General features: G+C 44.6%; 13 non-coding genes across 13 annotated transcripts; all 13 read right to left on the reverse strand.

Annotated features, from left to right (window-relative positions):
• Positions 1 to 594: 594 nt before the first annotated feature.
• Positions 595 to 786, reverse strand: LOC125384107. The gene has a single exon (XR_007222933.1). It is a non-coding gene; the product is annotated as a U2 spliceosomal RNA (small nuclear RNA).
• A 975-nt stretch (positions 787 to 1761) lies between these two features.
• LOC125384110 lies at positions 1762 to 1953 on the reverse strand. Its single transcript, XR_007222936.1, has one exon. It is a non-coding gene; the product is annotated as a U2 spliceosomal RNA (small nuclear RNA).
• Positions 1954 to 2930: 977 nt separating this feature from the next.
• Positions 2931 to 3123, reverse strand: LOC125384073. The gene has a single exon (XR_007222899.1). It is a non-coding gene; the product is annotated as a U2 spliceosomal RNA (small nuclear RNA).
• Positions 3124 to 4097: 974 nt separating this feature from the next.
• Positions 4098 to 4290, reverse strand: LOC125384084. The gene has a single exon (XR_007222910.1). It is a non-coding gene; the product is annotated as a U2 spliceosomal RNA (small nuclear RNA).
• A 976-nt stretch (positions 4291 to 5266) lies between these two features.
• Positions 5267 to 5459, reverse strand: LOC125384095. Its single transcript, XR_007222921.1, has one exon. It is a non-coding gene; the product is annotated as a U2 spliceosomal RNA (small nuclear RNA).
• A 976-nt stretch (positions 5460 to 6435) lies between these two features.
• On the reverse strand, positions 6436 to 6628 carry LOC125384106. The gene has a single exon (XR_007222932.1). It is a non-coding gene; the product is annotated as a U2 spliceosomal RNA (small nuclear RNA).
• A 976-nt stretch (positions 6629 to 7604) lies between these two features.
• LOC125384112 lies at positions 7605 to 7797 on the reverse strand. Its single transcript, XR_007222938.1, has one exon. It is a non-coding gene; the product is annotated as a U2 spliceosomal RNA (small nuclear RNA).
• A 976-nt stretch (positions 7798 to 8773) lies between these two features.
• Positions 8774 to 8966, reverse strand: LOC125384074. The gene has a single exon (XR_007222900.1). It is a non-coding gene; the product is annotated as a U2 spliceosomal RNA (small nuclear RNA).
• A 977-nt stretch (positions 8967 to 9943) lies between these two features.
• LOC125384075 lies at positions 9944 to 10136 on the reverse strand. Its single transcript, XR_007222901.1, has one exon. It is a non-coding gene; the product is annotated as a U2 spliceosomal RNA (small nuclear RNA).
• Positions 10137 to 11112: 976 nt separating this feature from the next.
• On the reverse strand, positions 11113 to 11305 carry LOC125384076. The gene has a single exon (XR_007222902.1). It is a non-coding gene; the product is annotated as a U2 spliceosomal RNA (small nuclear RNA).
• Positions 11306 to 12281: 976 nt separating this feature from the next.
• LOC125384077 lies at positions 12282 to 12474 on the reverse strand. Its single transcript, XR_007222903.1, has one exon. It is a non-coding gene; the product is annotated as a U2 spliceosomal RNA (small nuclear RNA).
• A 975-nt stretch (positions 12475 to 13449) lies between these two features.
• LOC125384078 lies at positions 13450 to 13642 on the reverse strand. Its single transcript, XR_007222904.1, has one exon. It is a non-coding gene; the product is annotated as a U2 spliceosomal RNA (small nuclear RNA).
• Positions 13643 to 14618: 976 nt separating this feature from the next.
• LOC125384079 lies at positions 14619 to 14811 on the reverse strand. Its single transcript, XR_007222905.1, has one exon. It is a non-coding gene; the product is annotated as a U2 spliceosomal RNA (small nuclear RNA).
• Between the last annotated feature and the right edge of the window lie 326 nt (positions 14812 to 15137).

The following is a 15137-nucleotide window of genomic DNA, read 5'->3' on the forward strand; positions in this document are numbered from 1 at the left end:
GACTTTGACAGAGTCGCGCGTGGGTAAGAAGAGTGACAATCCCATCCAAATTGCCCCAATGTATTAAATAAACTAAAGGTAAAGATACTTAAGGTGTCCAGCAAAGCGAAAAATGAATGAATTGTATGAAAAATTGCACTGATGACGAAAAAAAAACCGACTGAACTGTAATGAATATTGGAAAATGAACTCACTTGCACAAAGTGTAATGACGCATCAGGCGTGTGTGTAGTTCTTTAAACATCTATTTAGGGGGATGCGACGTTGAAAACGTCTTGTAGTGACGAAGCAGACTGTTGTTGTGACGGCGTGATTGTCTAGACGTCATTTCCGGCGTACGGCGTCATGGGGGACGGCCTTGGTTACGGGGGACTGTATGCAGCTGAAAGTTGAAAAATGCTACTTTTACAAACTTTTAGGGGTTGGTGTGGTTAAAGACGGGCTGCACGTGTGAACAGGTATGTTTCTAAGGTTTAGAAGTAATAAAATAGAGTATCTATTGAGAACTAAGGGCGAAAAACGAGCGGCAGTGCAAAATAAGACGAATGTGAAGATGTAGGCAAAGCTGAGAGTTCTAATTTTTGATTGAAATATGAGTGGTGGGCCATTCCCGGAGGTACTGCAATACCGGGTCAACCCGTGATGAGGGCGGAGCAAGCCCGTGGCACCTCATCCCATTCTAAAAATCAGTTTAATATCGATGTCTCCATTAGGAGACGTATCAGATATTAAGCTGATAAGAACAGATACTACACTTTGATCTTAGCCAAAAGGCCGAGAAGCGATGCCGGTTGCCGGCTTGCGCCGCCAAAGTACATCTACTGACACAACATACCATTTAGCTGCTGTTTATTTACATGAAGCGCTTAAAATCAGTGGCCAGCAATATTACATGCACAAGTGAGTAAAAATGTTGACAGCACACGAGTGCGACACCCGACTGCAAGACGTTTGTGAAGATATTCAGCGTCTTTGATGAATGTAAAAATGGAGTAAATAGACCCATTTTGCTATGTATAAAGAGTGCGCCGATAAAACATGGCCAGACGTTGGGTAAACGTCCTGCAGCGACCCAGTCCAACGTGAATACCGGCCGCGACATTAGGACTTAATGAGTGGAGTCGGGGAGGCAAGGGGAGACAGGCCAGCTTGAAGTAGCTTGGGCCCGACTTTGACAGAGTCGCGCGTGGGTAAGAAGAGTGACAATCCCATCCAAATTGCCCCAATGTATTAAATAAACTAAAGGTAAAGATACTTAAGGTGTCCAGCAAAGCGAAAAATGAATGAATTGTATGAAAAATTGCACTGATGACGAAAAAAACCGACTGAACTGTAATGAATATTGGAAAATGAACTCACTTGCACAAAGTGTAATGACGCATCAGGCGTGTGTGTAGTTCTTTAAACATCTATTTAGGGGGATGCGACGTTGAAAACGTCTTGTAGTGACGAAGCAGACTGTTGTTGTGACGGCGTGATTGTCTAGACGTCATTTCCGGCGTACGGCGTCATGGGGGACGGCCTTGGTTACGGGGGACTGTATGCAGCTGAAAGTTGAAAAATGCTACTTTTACAAACTTTTAGGGGTTGGTGTGGTTAAAGGACGGGCTGCACGTGTGAACAGGTATGTTTCTAAGGTTTAGAAGTAATAAAATAGAGTATCTATTGAGAACTAAGGGCGAAAAACGGAGCGGCAGTGCAAAATAAGACGAATGTGAAGATGTAGGCAAAGCTGAGAGTTCTAATTTTTGATTGAAATATGAGTGGTGGGCCATTCCCGGAGGTACTGCAATACCGGGTCAACCCGTGATGAGGGCGGAGCAAGCCCCGTGGCACCTCATCCCATTCTAAAAATCAGTTTAATATCGATGTCTCCATTAGGAGACGTATCAGATATTAAGCTGATAAGAACAGATACTACACTTTGATCTTAGCCAAAAGGCGAGAAGCGATGCCGGTTGCCGGCTTGCGCCGCCAAAGTACATCTACTGACACAACATACCATTTAGCTGCTGTTTATTTACATGAAGCGCTTAAAATCAGTGGCCAGCAATATTACATGCACAAGTGAGTAAAAATGTTGACAGCACACGAGTGCGACACCCGACTGCAAGACGTTTGTGAAGATATTCAGCGTCTTTGATGAATGTAAAAATGGAGTAAATAGACCCATTTTGCTATGTATAAAGAGTGCGCCGATAAAACATGGCCAGACGTTGGGTAAACGTCCTGCAGCGACCCAGTCCAACGTGAATACCGGCCGCGACATTAGGACTTAATGAGTGGAGTCGGGGAGGCAAGGGGAGACAGGCCAGCTTGAAGTAGCTTGGGCCCGACTTTGACAGAGTCGCGCGTGGGTAAGAAGAGTGACAATCCCATCCAAATTGCCCCAATGTATTAAATAAACTAAAGGTAAAGATACTTAAGGTGTCCAGCAAAGCGAAAAATGAATGAATTGTATGAAAAATTGCACTGATGACGAAAAAAAAACCGACTGAACTGTAATGAATATTGGAAAATGAACTCACTTGCACAAAGTGTAATGACGCATCAGGCGTGTGTGTAGTTCTTTAAACATCTATTTAGGGGGATGCGACGTTGAAAACGTCTTGTAGTGACGAAGCAGACTGTTGTTGTGACGGCGTGATTGTCTAGACGTCATTTCCGGCGTACGGCGTCATGGGGGACGGCCTTGGTTACGGGGGACTGTATGCAGCTGAAAGTTGAAAAATGCTACTTTTACAAACTTTTAGGGGTTGGTGTGGTTAAAGGACGGGCTGCACGTGTGAACAGGTATGTTTCTAAGGTTTAGAAGTAATAAAATAGAGTATCTATTGAGAACTAAGGGCGAAAAACGGAGCGGCAGTGCAAAATAAGACGAATGTGAAGATGTAGGCAAAGCTGAGAGTTCTAATTTTTGATTGAAATATGAGTGGTGGGCCATTCCCGGAGGTACTGCAATACCGGGTCAACCCGTGATGAGGGCGGAGCAAGCCCCGTGGCACCTCATCCCATTCTAAAAATCAGTTTAATATCGATGTCTCCATTAGGAGACGTATCAGATATTAAGCTGATAAGAACAGATACTACACTTTGATCTTAGCCAAAAGGCCGAGAAGCGATGCCGGTTGCCGGCTTGCGCCGCCAAAGTACATCTACTGACACAACATACCATTTAGCTGCTGTTTATTTACATGAAGCGCTAAAATCAGTGGCCAGCAATATTACATGCACAAGTGAGTAAAAATGTTGACAGCACACGAGTGCGACACCCGACTGCAAGACGTTTGTGAAGATATTCAGCGTCTTTGATGAATGTAAAAATGGAGTAAATAGACCCATTTTGCTATGTATAAAGAGTGCGCCGATAAAACATGGCCAGACGTTGGGTAAACGTCCTGCAGCGACCCAGTCCAACGTGAATACCGGCCGCGACATTAGGACTTAATGAGTGGAGTCGGGGAGGCAAGGGGAGACAGGCCAGCTTGAAGTAGCTTGGGCCCGACTTTGACAGAGTCGCGCGTGGGTAAGAAGAGTGACAATCCCATCCAAATTGCCCCAATGTATTAAATAAACTAAAGGTAAAGATACTTAAGGTGTCCAGCAAAGCGAAAAATGAATGAATTGTATGAAAAATTGCACTGATGACGAAAAAAAACCGACTGAACTGTAATGAATATTGGAAAATGAACTCACTTGCACAAAGTGTAATGACGCATCAGGCGTGTGTGTAGTTCTTTAAACATCTATTTAGGGGGATGCGACGTTGAAAACGTCTTGTAGTGACGAAGCAGACTGTTGTTGTGACGGCGTGATTGTCTAGACGTCATTTCCGGCGTACGGCGTCATGGGGGACGGCCTTGGTTACGGGGACTGTATGCAGCTGAAAGTTGAAAAATGCTACTTTTACAAACTTTTAGGGGTTGGTGTGGTTAAAGGACGGGCTGCACGTGTGAACAGGTATGTTTCTAAGGTTTAGAAGTAATAAAATAGAGTATCTATTGAGAACTAAGGGCGAAAAACGGAGCGGCAGTGCAAAATAAGACGAATGTGAAGATGTAGGCAAAGCTGAGAGTTCTAATTTTTGATTGAAATATGAGTGGTGGGCCATTCCCGGAGGTACTGCAATACCGGGTCAACCCGTGATGAGGGCGGAGCAAGCCCCGTGGCACCTCATCCCATTCTAAAAATCAGTTTAATATCGATGTCTCCATTAGGAGACGTATCAGATATTAAGCTGATAAGAACAGATACTACACTTTGATCTTAGCCAAAAGGCCGAGAAGCGATGCCGGTTGCCGGCTTGCGCCGCCAAAGTACATCTACTGACACAACATACCATTTAGCTGCTGTTTATTTACATGAAGCGCTTAAAATCAGTGGCCAGCAATATTACATGCACAAGTGAGTAAAAATGTTGACAGCACACGAGTGCGACACCCGACTGCAAGACGTTTGTGAAGATATTCAGCGTCTTTGATGAATGTAAAAATGGAGTAAATAGACCCATTTTGCTATGTATAAAGAGTGCGCCGATAAAACATGGCCAGACGTTGGGTAAACGTCCTGCAGCGACCCAGTCCAACGTGAATACCGGCCGCGACATTAGGACTTAATGAGTGGAGTCGGGGAGGCAAGGGAGACAGGCCAGCTTGAAGTAGCTTGGGCCCGACTTTGACAGAGTCGCGCGTGGGTAAGAAGAGTGACAATCCCATCCAAATTGCCCCAATGTATTAAATAAACTAAAGGTAAAGATACTTAAGGTGTCCAGCAAAGCGAAAAATGAATGAATTGTATGAAAAATTGCACTGATGACGAAAAAAAAACCGACTGAACTGTAATGAATATTGGAAAATGAACTCACTTGCACAAAGTGTAATGACGCATCAGGCGTGTGTGTAGTTCTTTAAACATCTATTTAGGGGGATGCGACGTTGAAAACGTCTTGTAGTGACGAAGCAGACTGTTGTTGTGACGGCGTGATTGTCTAGACGTCATTTCCGGCGTACGGCGTCATGGGGGACGGCCTTGGTTACGGGGGACTGTATGCAGCTGAAAGTTGAAAAATGCTACTTTTACAAACTTTTAGGGGTTGGTGTGGTTAAAGGACGGGCTGCACGTGTGAACAGGTATGTTTCTAAGGTTTAGAAGTAATAAAATAGAGTATCTATTGAGAACTAAGGGCGAAAAACGGAGCGGCAGTGCAAAATAAGACGAATGTGAAGATGTAGGCAAAGCTGAGAGTTCTAATTTTTGATTGAAATATGAGTGGTGGGCCATTCCCGGAGGTACTGCAATACCGGGTCAACCCGTGATGAGGGCGGAGCAAGCCCCGTGGCACCTCATCCCATTCTAAAAATCAGTTTAATATCGATGTCTCCATTAGGAGACGTATCAGATATTAAGCTGATAAGAACAGATACTACACTTTGATCTTAGCCAAAAGGCCGAGAAGCGATGCCGGTTGCCGGCTTGCGCCGCCAAAGTACATCTACTGACACAACATACCATTTAGCTGCTGTTTATTTACATGAAGCGCTTAAAATCAGTGGCCAGCAATATTACATGCACAAGTGAGTAAAAATGTTGACAGCACACGAGTGCGACACCCGACTGCAAGACGTTTGTGAAGATATTCAGCGTCTTTGATGAATGTAAAAATGGAGTAAATAGACCCATTTTGCTATGTATAAAGAGTGCGCCGATAAAACATGGCCAGACGTTGGGTAAACGTCCTGCAGCGACCCAGTCCAACGTGAATACCGGCCGCGACATTAGGACTTAATGAGTGGAGTCGGGGAGGCAAGGGGAGACAGGCCAGCTTGAAGTAGCTTGGGCCCGACTTTGACAGAGTCGCGCGTGGGTAAGAAGAGTGACAATCCCATCCAAATTGCCCCAATGTATTAAATAAACTAAAGGTAAAGATACTTAAGGTGTCCAGCAAAGCGAAAAATGAATGAATTGTATGAAAAATTGCACTGATGACGAAAAAAAACCGACTGAACTGTAATGAATATTGGAAAATGAACTCACTTGCACAAAGTGTAATGACGCATCAGGCGTGTGTGTAGTTCTTTAAACATCTATTTAGGGGGATGCGACGTTGAAAACGTCTTGTAGTGACGAAGCAGACTGTTGTTGTGACGGCGTGATTGTCTAGACGTCATTTCCGGCGTACGGCGTCATGGGGGACGGCCTTGGTTACGGGGGACTGTATGCAGCTGAAAGTTGAAAAATGCTACTTTTACAAACTTTTAGGGGTTGGTGTGGTTAAAGGACGGGCTGCACGTGTGAACAGGTATGTTTCTAAGGTTTAGAAGTAATAAAATAGAGTATCTATTGAGAACTAAGGGCGAAAAACGGAGCGGCAGTGCAAAATAAGACGAATGTGAAGATGTAGGCAAAGCTGAGAGTTCTAATTTTTGATTGAAATATGAGTGGTGGGCCATTCCCGGAGGTACTGCAATACCGGGTCAACCCGTGATGAGGGCGGAGCAAGCCCCGTGGCACCTCATCCCATTCTAAAAATCAGTTTAATATCGATGTCTCCATTAGGAGACGTATCAGATATTAAGCTGATAAGAACAGATACTACACTTTGATCTTAGCCAAAAGGCCGAGAAGCGATGCCGGTTGCCGGCTTGCGCCGCCAAAGTACATCTACTGACACAACATACCATTTAGCTGCTGTTTATTTACATGAAGCGCTTAAAATCAGTGGCCAGCAATATTACATGCACAAGTGAGTAAAAATGTTGACAGCACACGAGTGCGACACCCGACTGCAAGACGTTTGTGAAGATATTCAGCGTCTTTGATGAATGTAAAAATGGAGTAAATAGACCCATTTTGCTATGTATAAAGAGTGCGCCGATAAAACATGGCCAGACGTTGGGTAAACGTCCTGCAGCGACCCAGTCCAACGTGAATACCGGCCGCGACATTAGGACTTAATGAGTGGAGTCGGGGAGGCAAGGGGAGACAGGCCAGCTTGAAGTAGCTTGGGCCCGACTTTGACAGAGTCGCGCGTGGGTAAGAAGAGTGACAATCCCATCCAAATTGCCCCAATGTATTAAATAAACTAAAGGTAAAGATACTTAAGGTGTCCAGCAAAGCGAAAAATGAATGAATTGTATGAAAAATTGCACTGATGACGAAAAAAAACCGACTGAACTGTAATGAATATTGGAAAATGAACTCACTTGCACAAAGTGTAATGACGCATCAGGCGTGTGTGTAGTTCTTTAAACATCTATTTAGGGGGATGCGACGTTGAAAACGTCTTGTAGTGACGAAGCAGACTGTTGTTGTGACGGCGTGATTGTCTAGACGTCATTTCCGGCGTACGGCGTCATGGGGGACGGCCTTGGTTACGGGGGACTGTATGCAGCTGAAAGTTGAAAAATGCTACTTTTACAAACTTTTAGGGGTTGGTGTGGTTAAAGGACGGGCTGCACGTGTGAACAGGTATGTTTCTAAGGTTTAGAAGTAATAAAATAGAGTATCTATTGAGAACTAAGGGCGAAAAACGGAGCGGCAGTGCAAAATAAGACGAATGTGAAGATGTAGGCAAAGCTGAGAGTTCTAATTTTTGATTGAAATATGAGTGGTGGGCCATTCCCGGAGGTACTGCAATACCGGGTCAACCCGTGATGAGGGCGGAGCAAGCCCCGTGGCACCTCATCCCATTCTAAAAATCAGTTTAATATCGATGTCTCCATTAGGAGACGTATCAGATATTAAGCTGATAAGAACAGATACTACACTTTGATCTTAGCCAAAAGGCCGAGAAGCGATGCCGGTTGCCGGCTTGCGCCGCCAAAGTACATCTACTGACACAACATACCATTTAGCTGCTGTTTATTTACATGAAGCGCTTAAAATCAGTGGCCAGCAATATTACATGCACAAGTGAGTAAAAATGTTGACAGCACACGAGTGCGACACCCGACTGCAAGACGTTTGTGAAGATATTCAGCGTCTTTGATGAATGTAAAAATGGAGTAAATAGACCCATTTTGCTATGTATAAAGAGTGCGCCGATAAAACATGGCCAGACGTTGGGTAAACGTCCTGCAGCGACCCAGTCCAACGTGAATACCGGCCGCGACATTAGGACTTAATGAGTGGAGTCGGGGAGGCAAGGGGAGACAGGCCAGCTTGAAGTAGCTTGGGCCCGACTTTGACAGAGTCGCGCGTGGGTAAGAAGAGTGACAATCCCATCCAAATTGCCCCAATGTATTAAATAAACTAAAGGTAAAGATACTTAAGGTGTCCAGCAAAGCGAAAAATGAATGAATTGTATGAAAAATTGCACTGATGACGAAAAAAAAACCGACTGAACTGTAATGAATATTGAAAATGAACTCACTTGCACAAAGTGTAATGACGCATCAGGCGTGTGTGTAGTTCTTTAAACATCTATTTAGGGGGATGCGACGTTGAAAACGTCTTGTAGTGACGAAGCAGACTGTTGTTGTGACGGCGTGATTGTCTAGACGTCATTTCCGGCGTACGGCGTCATGGGGGACGGCCTTGGTTACGGGGGACTGTATGCAGCTGAAAGTTGAAAAATGCTACTTTTACAAACTTTTAGGGGTTGGTGTGGTTAAAGGACGGGCTGCACGTGTGAACAGGTATGTTTCTAAGGTTTAGAAGTAATAAAATAGAGTATCTATTGAGAACTAAGGGCGAAAAACGGAGCGGCAGTGCAAAATAAGACGAATGTGAAGATGTAGGCAAAGCTGAGAGTTCTAATTTTTGATTGAAATATGAGTGGTGGGCCATTCCCGGAGGTACTGCAATACCGGGTCAACCCGTGATGAGGGCGGAGCAAGCCCCGTGGCACCTCATCCCATTCTAAAAATCAGTTTAATATCGATGTCTCCATTAGGAGACGTATCAGATATTAAGCTGATAAGAACAGATACTACACTTTGATCTTAGCCAAAAGGCCGAGAAGCGATGCCGGTTGCCGGCTTGCGCCGCCAAAGTACATCTACTGACACAACATACCATTTAGCTGCTGTTTATTTACATGAAGCGCTTAAAATCAGTGGCCAGCAATATTACATGCACAAGTGAGTAAAAATGTTGACAGCACACGAGTGCGACACCCGACTGCAAGACGTTTGTGAAGATATTCAGCGTCTTTGATGAATGTAAAAATGGAGTAAATAGACCCATTTTGCTATGTATAAAGAGTGCGCCGATAAAACATGGCCAGACGTTGGGTAAACGTCCTGCAGCGACCCAGTCCAACGTGAATACCGGCCGCGACATTAGGACTTAATGAGTGGAGTCGGGGAGGCAAGGGGAGACAGGCCAGCTTGAAGTAGCTTGGGCCCGACTTTGACAGAGTCGCGCGTGGGTAAGAAGAGTGACAATCCCATCCAAATTGCCCCAATGTATTAAATAAACTAAAGGTAAAGATACTTAAGGTGTCCAGCAAAGCGAAAAATGAATGAATTGTATGAAAAATTGCACTGATGACGAAAAAAAAACCGACTGAACTGTAATGAATATTGGAAAATGAACTCACTTGCACAAAGTGTAATGACGCATCAGGCGTGTGTGTAGTTCTTTAAACATCTATTTAGGGGGATGCGACGTTGAAAACGTCTTGTAGTGACGAAGCAGACTGTTGTTGTGACGGCGTGATTGTCTAGACGTCATTTCCGGCGTACGGCGTCATGGGGGACGGCCTTGGTTACGGGGGACTGTATGCAGCTGAAAGTTGAAAAATGCTACTTTTACAAACTTTTAGGGGTTGGTGTGGTTAAAGGACGGGCTGCACGTGTGAACAGGTATGTTTCTAAGGTTTAGAAGTAATAAAATAGAGTATCTATTGAGAACTAAGGGCGAAAAACGGAGCGGCAGTGCAAAATAAGACGAATGTGAAGATGTAGGCAAAGCTGAGAGTTCTAATTTTTGATTGAAATATGAGTGGTGGGCCATTCCCGGAGGTACTGCAATACCGGGTCAACCCGTGATGAGGGCGGAGCAAGCCCCGTGGCACCTCATCCCATTCTAAAAATCAGTTTAATATCGATGTCTCCATTAGGAGACGTATCAGATATTAAGCTGATAAGAACAGATACTACACTTTGATCTTAGCCAAAAGGCCGAGAAGCGATGCCGGTTGCCGGCTTGCGCCGCCAAAGTACATCTACTGACACAACATACCATTTAGCTGCTGTTTATTTACATGAAGCGCTTAAAATCAGTGGCCAGCAATATTACATGCACAAGTGAGTAAAAATGTTGACAGCACACGAGTGCGACACCCGACTGCAAGACGTTTGTGAAGATATTCAGCGTCTTTGATGAATGTAAAAATGGAGTAAATAGACCCATTTTGCTATGTATAAAGAGTGCGCCGATAAAACATGGCCAGACGTTGGGTAAACGTCCTGCAGCGACCCAGTCCAACGTGAATACCGGCCGCGACATTAGGACTTAATGAGTGGAGTCGGGGAGGCAAGGGGAGACAGGCCAGCTTGAAGTAGCTTGGGCCCGACTTTGACAGAGTCGCGCGTGGGTAAGAAGAGTGACAATCCCATCCAAATTGCCCCAATGTATTAAATAAACTAAAGGTAAAGATACTTAAGGTGTCCAGCAAAGCGAAAAATGAATGAATTGTATGAAAAATTGCACTGATGACGAAAAAAAACCGACTGAACTGTAATGAATATTGGAAAATGAACTCACTTGCACAAAGTGTAATGACGCATCAGGCGTGTGTGTAGTTCTTTAAACATCTATTTAGGGGGATGCGACGTTGAAAACGTCTTGTAGTGACGAAGCAGACTGTTGTTGTGACGGCGTGATTGTCTAGACGTCATTTCCGGCGTACGGCGTCATGGGGGACGGCCTTGGTTACGGGGGACTGTATGCAGCTGAAAGTTGAAAAATGCTACTTTTACAAACTTTTAGGGGTTGGTGTGGTTAAAGGACGGGCTGCACGTGTGAACAGGTATGTTTCTAAGGTTTAGAAGTAATAAAATAGAGTATCTATTGAGAACTAAGGGCGAAAAACGGAGCGGCAGTGCAAAATAAGACGAATGTGAAGATGTAGGCAAAGCTGAGAGTTCTAATTTTTGATTGAAATATGAGTGGTGGGCCATTCCCGGAGGTACTGCAATACCGGGTCAACCCGTGATGAGGGCGGAGCAAGCCCCGTGGCACCTCATCCCATTCTAAAAATCAGTTTAATATCGATGTCTCCATTAGGAGACGTATCAGATATTAAGCTGATAAGAACAGATACTACACTTTGATCTTAGCCAAAAGGCCGAGAAGCGATGCCGGTTGCCGGCTTGCGCCGCCAAAGTACATCTACTGACACAACATACCATTTAGCTGCTGTTTATTTACATGAAGCGCTTAAAATCAGTGGCCAGCAATATTACATGCACAAGTGAGTAAAAATGTTGACAGCACACGAGTGCGACACCCGACTGCAAGACGTTTGTGAAGATATTCAGCGTCTTTGATGAATGTAAAAATGGAGTAAATAGACCCATTTTGCTATGTATAAAGAGTGCGCCGATAAAACATGGCCAGACGTTGGGTAAACGTCCTGCAGCGACCCAGTCCAACGTGAATACCGGCCGCGACATTAGGACTTAATGAGTGGAGTCGGGGAGGCAAGGGGAGACAGGCCAGCTTGAAGTAGCTTGGGCCCGACTTTGACAGAGTCGCGCGTGGGTAAGAAGAGTGACAATCCCATCCAAATTGCCCCAATGTATTAAATAAACTAAAGGTAAAGATACTTAAGGTGTCCAGCAAAGCGAAAAATGAATGAATTGTATGAAAAATTGCACTGATGACGAAAAAAAACCGACTGAACTGTAATGAATATTGGAAAATGAACTCACTTGCACAAAGTGTAATGACGCATCAGGCGTGTGTGTAGTTCTTTAAACATCTATTTAGGGGGATGCGACGTTGAAAACGTCTTGTAGTGACGAAGCAGACTGTTGTTGTGACGGCGTGATTGTCTAGACGTCATTTCCGGCGTACGGCGTCATGGGGGACGGCCTTGGTTACGGGGGACTGTATGCAGCTGAAAGTTGAAAAATGCTACTTTTACAAACTTTTAGGGGTTGGTGTGGTTAAAGGACGGGCTGCACGTGTGAACAGGTATGTTTCTAAGGTTTAGAAGTAATAAAATAGAGTATCTATTGAGAACTAAGGGCGAAAAACGGAGCGGCAGTGCAAAATAAGACGAATGTGAAGATGTAGGCAAAGCTGAGAGTTCTAATTTTTGATTGAAATATGAGTGGTGGGCCATTCCCGGAGGTACTGCAATACCGGGTCAACCCGTGATGAGGGCGGAGCAAGCCCCGTGGCACCTCATCCCATTCTAAAAATCAGTTTAATATCGATGTCTCCATTAGGAGACGTATCAGATATTAAGCTGATAAGAACAGATACTACACTTTGATCTTAGCCAAAAGGCCGAGAAGCGATGCCGGTTGCCGGCTTGCGCCGCCAAAGTACATCTACTGACACAACATACCATTTAGCTGCTGTTTATTTACATGAAGCGCTTAAAATCAGTGGCCAGCAATATTACATGCACAAGTGAGTAAAAATGTTGACAGCACACGAGTGCGACACCCGACTGCAAGACGTTTGTGAAGATATTCAGCGTCTTTGATGAATGTAAAAATGGAGTAAATAGACCCATTTTGCTATGTATAAAGAGTGCGCCGATAAAACATGGCCAGACGTTGGGTAAACGTCCTGCAGCGACCCAGTCCAACGTGAATACCGGCCGCGACATTAGGACTTAATGAGTGGAGTCGGGGAGGCAAGGGGAGACAGGCCAGCTTGAAGTAGCTTGGGCCCGACTTTGACAGAGTCGCGCGTGGGTAAGAAGAGTGACAATCCCATCCAAATTGCCCCAATGTATTAAATAAACTAAAGGTAAAGATACTTAAGGTGTCCAGCAAAGCGAAAAATGAATGAATTGTATGAAAAATTGCACTGATGACGAAAAAAAACCGACTGAACTTAATGAATATTGGAAAATGAACTCACTTGCACAAAGTGTAATGACGCATCAGGCGTGTGTGTAGTTCTTTAAACATCTATTTAGGGGGATGCGACGTTGAAAACGTCTTGTAGTGACGAAGCAGACTGTTGTTGTGACGGCGTGATTGTCTAGACGTCATTTCCGGCGTACGGCGTCATGGGGGACGGCCTTGGTTACGGGGGACTGTATGCAGCTGAAAGTTGAAAAATGCTACTTTTACAAACTTTTAGGGGTTGGTGTGGTTAAAGGACGGGCTGCACGTGTGAACAGGTATGTTTCTAAGGTTTAGAAGTAATAAAATAGAGTATCTATTGAGAACTAAGGGCGAAAAACGGAGCGGCAGTGCAAAATAAGACGAATGTGAAGATGTAGGCAAAGCTGAGAGTTCTAATTTTTGATTGAAATATGAGTGGTGGGCCATTCCCGGAGGTACTGCAATACCGGGTCAACCCGTGATGAGGGCGGAGCAAGCCCCGTGGCACCTCATCCCATTCTAAAAATCAGTTTAATATCGATGTCTCCATTAGGAGACGTATCAGATATTAAGCTGATAAGAACAGATACTACACTTTGATCTTAGCCAAAAGGCCGAGAAGCGATGCCGGTTGCCGGCTTGCGCCGCCAAAGTACATCTACTGACACAACATACCATTTAGCTGCTGTTTATTTACATGAAGCGCTTAAAATCAGTGGCCAGCAATATTACATGCACAAGTGAGTAAAAATGTTGACAGCACACGAGTGCGACACCCGACTGCAAGACGTTTGTGAAGATATTCAGCGTCTTTGATGAATGTAAAAATGGAGTAAATAGACCCATTTTGCTATGTATAAAGAGTGCGCCGATAAAACATGGCCAGACGTTGGGTAAACGTCCTGCAGCGACCCAGTCCAACGTGAATACCGGCCGCGACATTAGGACTTAATGAGTGGAGTCGGGGAGGCAAGGGGAGACAGGCCAGCTTGAAGTAGCTTGGGCCCGACTTTGACAGAGTCGCGCGTGGGTAAGAAGAGTGACAATCCCATCCAAATTGCCCCAATGTATTAAATAAACTAAAGGTAAAGATACTTAAGGTGTCCAGCAAAGCGAAAAATGAATGAATTGTATGAAAAATTGCACTGATGACGAAAAAAAACCGACTGAACTGTAATGAATATTGGAAAATGAACTCACTTGCACAAAGTGTAATGACGCATCAGGCGTGTGTGTAGTTCTTTAAACATCTATTTAGGGGGATGCGACGTTGAAAACGTCTTGTAGTGACGAAGCAGACTGTTGTTGTGACGGCGTGATTGTCTAGACGTCATTTCCGGCGTACGGCGTCATGGGGGACGGCCTTGGTTACGGGGGACTGTATGCAGCTGAAAGTTGAAAAATGCTACTTTTACAAACTTTTAGGGGTTGGTGTGGTTAAAGGACGGGCTGCACGTGTGAACAGGTATGTTTCTAAGGTTTAGAAGTAATAAAATAGAGTATCTATTGAGAACTAAGGGCGAAAAACGGAGCGGCAGTGCAAAATAAGACGAATGTGAAGATGTAGGCAAAGCTGAGAGTTCTAATTTTTGATTGAAATATGAGTGGTGGGCCATTCCCGGAGGTACTGCAATACCGGGTCAACCCGTGATGAGGGCGGAGCAAGCCCCGTGGCACCTCATCCCATTCTAAAAATCAGTTTAATATCGATGTCTCCATTAGGAGACGTATCAGATATTAAGCTGATAAGAACAGATACTACACTTTGATCTTAGCCAAAAGGCCGAGAAGCGATGCCGGTTGCCGGCTTGCGCCGCCAAAGTACATCTACTGACACAACATACCATTTAGCTGCTGTTTATTTACATGAAGCGCTTAAAATCAGTGGCCAGCAATATTACATGCACAAGTGAGTAAAAATGTTGACAGCACACGAGTGCGACACCCGACTGCAAGACGTTTGTGAAGATATTCAGCGTCTTTGATGAATGTAAAAATGGAGTAAATAGACCCATTTTGCTATGTATAAAGAGTGCGCCGATAAAACATGGCCAGACGTTGGGTAAACGTCCTGCAGCGACCCAGTCCAACGTGAATACCGGCCGCGACATTAGGACTTAA

Source organism: Haliotis rufescens, unplaced genomic scaffold (genome assembly GCF_023055435.1).
Source record: "Haliotis rufescens isolate VD_foot unplaced genomic scaffold, xgHalRufe1.0.p SCAF_261, whole genome shotgun sequence".
NCBI classification, from domain to species: Eukaryota; Metazoa; Mollusca; class Gastropoda; order Lepetellida; family Haliotidae; genus Haliotis; species Haliotis rufescens.